A 5399-nucleotide genomic window follows, 5' to 3' on the forward strand; every position below is an offset into this window, starting at 1 on the left:
TGTGTTAAATTCTCTTGAACCTTGAACAGGCACAATTAAGGAAGGCAGAGAAGAAAGAGATCTGGAGAATGAGTAAGAACTGAACAGGGAATAGACAAAGACTTTTTCAAAGTAATTCTCATTTGAAGACTCATTTTCATCCTTTTTGTTTTAGTCCTATGAATCTTACGTTTGTTATAGAAGAAATAGAGATGCACAACAATTTCTCCTAGAGATGCACTAAAATTTCTCCAATTACTGCCAAATAGAAACCTGGATGATCCACATGGAAATTGCCTCCTTAGAAAACCAAACTATTGCTGAATTTGTCCTCCTTGGCTTCTAGGACATCCCTGAGCTGCGTTTCCTTTTCTTTATTGTGTTCACTGTTGTCTACGCCTTCATTGTCATAGGGAATATGCTGATCATTGTGGTGGTGATTAGCTCCCAGAGGCTGCACACGCCCATGTACTTCTTTCTGGCTAATCTGTCCTTCCTGGAGATCCTCTATACATCCACAGTGGTGCCGAAAATGCTGGATGGCTTCCTGCAGGAGGCAGCCATCTCTGTGACTGATTGCTTGATCCAGTTCTTCATCTTTGGTTCTCTAGCCACAGCAGAATGCTTCCTACTGGCTGTTATGGCATATGATCACTTCTTGGCAATCTGATACCCACTCCGCTATCCACTCCTGATTGGGCCTAGATGGTGCATGGGGCTGGTGGTCACAGCCTGGCTGTCTGGCTTCATGGTAGATGGATTGGTTGTGGTCCTGATGGCCCAGCTGAGGTTCTGTGGCTCCAAGAGCATCAATCATTTTTACTGTGACTTCATGCCTTTGGTGGTCCTGGCTTGCTCATATCCCAGAGTAGCCCAGGTGACAACGTTTGTTCTCTCTGTAGTCTTCCTCACTGTTCCATTTGGACTGATTCTGACATCCTATGCTCACATTGTGGTGACTGTGCTGAGAGTTCCTGCTGTGGCCAGCAGGAGAAAGGCTTTTTCCACATGCTCCTCCCACCCTGCTATAGTGTCCACCTTCTATGGAACTCTCATGGTCTTGTATATCGCGCCCTTGGCTGTCCACTCCCAGCTCCTCTCCAAGGTCTTTGCCTTGCTCTATACTGTGGTCACTCCCATCTTCAATCCTGTCATCTACATCCTCAGGAACAAGGAGGTTCATCAGGCACTACAAAGGCTTCTTCAAGTTAAAAAAATGGAAACAGTTGGTTGAAGAAAGAGGGTAGTGAAGATTTTATTTTGGACTTTGGACGTCTCCACTGAGAAGTCTCCAGAATTGGCTGGAAAGGAATAACTGTTCTATTCCAACCTTCCCCTTTGGCTCTCCTGTAGTTAAACCAAAATACACCAAAAAAGAAGATGCAGAGCAGTACTTTTCAAATGTTAGTTTAAAAACTTATTTAAACTTCTTTTAGTTTTTTATTAAATATGCCATAAATATTACCCTGATTTGATCATTACCCATAGTATATGCTATATATGTATTGAATATGAATATATGAATTGGATTATCACATTGTACCCCATAAATATATATAGGTAAAATAATAACAAGAAAAATGAAAATAGAGAAGCAAAACAGTAATATCAAAACAAATTTAGAAATATTAACTATATTATTGCTAGATGATATTTCAAAATTTCTTTCTATTTATTTATGTATCATAGAGCTTGAAATCTGGTTTTCCATTGAGCAATATGTCATGAACAACTTCCTATATTAAAAAATATCTACTTCATTCTTTGGGGCTTCATTGTATGGCTAACCATAATTTGCTTAAACAATCTTCTATTGGGAGGAATGTTTTAGTTGTAATTAGTTCTTTTATTATGTGTACATTGTGAACATTCAGGTTTTTCTATAATAAATGTTTTTGGACATAAATTGCTAGGTCTAAGGATACGTATATTCAAAAATATTTAAAGATGAATTCATTTTACTTATTTATTTTTAAATTTTTTAATCGTAGAAGATTTAAAATGTATACAAAAATAGAGAGAATGGCACAATGAGTCCCAATTTGCTATCTGGCTTCAACATAAACATTTGGCTAATTTTGTTTGAATTCCCTACAGCTCCTTTTTGCTTGTTTGTTTTGCTAGAAAATAGCACCACACAAATAAAAGTAGAAGTAAAGTAATACATTTTGTCTTATCAATGGGAAGGAAAGAAACAAATTCCAGATGCTGGGTAAATATGTTGTGCACATATATATTCCACATGTATTTAGTATATATATTCCTTTCCTGATACAGACATTAAAAATCCATGCCCACCAGGCCATTAGAGTACTTAACAAAATTATCAATATTTCCTTAATATCATCTAATACACAAGACATATTCAAATTTCTCCATTGATCTTTAAATAATTTCTTAAAATTAGCCAGAGGATATATCAGCTTGGATTATCCATTCAATCATTATTTGCTTGAAAATAATTTTTGAACACCTGCTCTGGCAAGTCATTAGATTAGAATTGAAAAGAAGGCATTAGCTTCTAGATGGCCCAGGAAGAAAGTCTAGACTAAGATGTGAACGTGAAAAAGAGAATGCAGTCTGAGAACTTCAGAAATATTCTTCTTAAGGCAAAGTTATATATACCCCTGTATCAAGTTATTCACCCACATAGAATTAATCATTAAGTGTTTCAACTGATCACATAATTCATAATGTACAATAACATGAAATACAGTGGATGATACAAATTAACAGAGCACATAGTCTGCTTTTTGATATAACGTATATGGTGTATAAAGGAACACAGGCCAAAAACATAATAATGACTAAAAAAATAGTGTGTACTGTTTTTATAATGCAAAGATATCACCCACCTCACCCATTGTCAGTCTGTATTTGAAAGATCAGTTCATTCATAGAGCAATGAACTATTTTATTGTTTTCACTTAAAACTTAAAAAACACAAACATATGTAAGAAATATTCATTTATTCTATTACAAAAAAAGAAGTGTTTTCAAAAAAGTCCTTCTGCTTTTAGCTGTCTTCCAATTCTCAGCCACAGAATCAGAAACTAATCAGAAAGTCTCAAACATTGCATAAACACATGGATATATAAAACATTCTGAAAAGGGAGGACTAAAGGGGGAAAACTGCATTGGCCCAGTTTCCTTTCTCTTATTATTGATGATGGTACTGATGACATCAATTATCTTTTTTGATGACAGCAAATATGACTTTGACTATAGCAAGGTGATGGGGAGGATCTTCAATATTAAACCCCAGAGAGAAATGCTCATGGTTGTTATCAAATGTTGTAGTGATGTGGATGTATAATCAAAAGCTATTTAACGAACAGCCAATTCAATCCAGTATTATTTTCAGTGGATCATATAATGCTCTAGCACAGCCATGATTTTGACCAACTCTCTTTGTTACTGTGGTAGTGAAATAGGGAGTAATTTTTCTAAAAGTGCATGGTTATTGGGATGATCCATAATCCTTAGAACTCTCCATGCCCAGGATCCTTTTCAATGAACTCTTTACATCCTTATTTCTCAGACTATAAATGAAAGGGTTTAGAGTGGGAGTTACCAGGGTATACATGACAGCAGCAACCAGCTCCCCAGAGGAGTGAGAAGTTGATGGGGGCTTCAGGTAGGTGGCAAATACTGTGCTGTAGAAGAGGATGATCATGGAGAGGTGGGAGCTGCATGTAGCCAGAGCTTTCCTTTTCCCCTGTGCTGATGGAACTCTGGCCACAGCATGGAAAATATGGGCATAGGAACTTATAACACAGAAGAGAGCACTGATTCCCAAAACCGCAGTCAGAGCCATTGTCAGGTCCTCATTGAGTTGGGCATCAGAGCAAGAAAGCCATAAGAGAGGGCCAAAATCACACAAAAAAAGTGAAGAATCTCTTGATTAACATGGAAAGATAGCTGGGATAGCAACAAGATATGGACTAGAGAGACCAAGTGGGCTACCCCCCATGATATTCCTACAAGCACCCCACATCTGGAAGGTCTCATGACAAGTGGGTAATGCAGTGGATAGCGAACAGCATCATAGCGGTCAATGGCCATGATCGCTAAGAGTAGGTTGTCCATGTCAGCAAAAACAGCAAAGAAGTATAATTGGGTCAGACACCCAGAGAAAGAGATGGATCCATTGTGGGTCCACAAATCCTCTAGCATTTTAGGGGCTATGGTAGTGGTGAAGCAGAGATACACCAGGGAGAGCTGGCTGAGGAAGAAGTACATGGGAGTGTGGAGGTGAATGTCAGTGCCAATGGCCAGCAGAAGGAGTGAGTTCCCAAGGAGGCCCAACAAATAGAGAGCCATAAGGAGACAAAAGAGGAACTGCTGGTTTTCCGGATCACTGGACATCCCTGAGAGGACAAAGTCAGGAGTCTTGCTGCAGTTCATTCTGGCCCTTATTGTGCTTCAAGAAGGATTTGGTGTGAAGAGGATCCACTCCTTGCAGACACAAATGTGCAGTAACCTGGATTCTGTCTTCTGTCAATGTGTCTCTCTTACTCCAACTGAGGCTTGAAAACTAAAATATCAATGGGAGAGACAAGAGTTGGAATTCAGAAAGGACAACCAACTGAGGAGGCACAAAGACAATGGAGTGAGGGGAACAGAGTTTCCCTAGCATTCTATAAGTGTACAAGTTCTGTGTGGATTAAACTTTGTATTATGTGATATTGTAACCACTTGTTTGTGATTCTGGTTTTGACCATGATTTCTTTGAAGGCAAAAGCTGCATCTCTATATTTAGCTCAGTGCTTGGCACATAGTTGCAGCTCAATAAATGTTCCTATCTACATGGTAACTATTCTGGTTCATGCTTTGGTTGATTGACTAGAATATTACCAGCCTTCCATCTGGTGTACCATGCTCATTCTTTCCCCATCTAATGTGTTGTTCACAATGCAGACAGAATCATCTTTTCAAAAAAGAAAATACAACTATGTTATTTTGTTTAGGTAGGCAACCACAGAACCATTGCTTTTATGAAAAATGCACAATCTTTATCATGTCTTACAAATCTCAGTGGCTTTTATTTAATTTTTTTAGTAGTACTGAGGATCAAATCCAAGGCCTTGTACACTGAACAAAGGATCTATCTTTGCACTTTATTCCCAGTCCTCCTCAATGTATCTGGTTTTGAGGTACATTGCACTGCAGTCCACCCATTTTCTGTTCTGTAGCCACAGTGGCTGTGCTGCACTCCCTCAAGCATACCTTTTGCTTCCCTCCACTCTTAGCTTCTACTCATTATATTTATTTGTCTTCTGTTGGTAATAACACAATACCTTAGACTGAGTAAGTTATTTAAAAAAGGATTATTTTGGCTGAAAGTTCTGGGCCAAGTCTGAGGGGCTGTGTCTGGTTTTTCTGGCAGTGCCCCAAGTTTGTGCAGAGCATCTTATAGA

General features: G+C 38.5%; 2 pseudogenes; one reads left to right on the forward strand and one right to left on the reverse strand.

Annotated features, from left to right (window-relative positions):
• Nucleotides 1-265: 265 nt before the first annotated feature.
• On the forward strand, nucleotides 266-1213 carry LOC139706159 (olfactory receptor 11A1-like; annotated as a pseudogene).
• A 2226-nt stretch (nucleotides 1214-3439) lies between these two features.
• On the reverse strand, nucleotides 3440-4386 carry LOC139706160 (olfactory receptor 1f45-like; annotated as a pseudogene).
• Between the last annotated feature and the right edge of the window lie 1013 nt (nucleotides 4387-5399).

The sequence above is a fragment of the Marmota flaviventris genome, chromosome 6 (assembly GCF_047511675.1).
Source record: "Marmota flaviventris isolate mMarFla1 chromosome 6, mMarFla1.hap1, whole genome shotgun sequence".
NCBI lineage: Eukaryota > Metazoa > Chordata > Mammalia > Rodentia > Sciuridae > Marmota > Marmota flaviventris.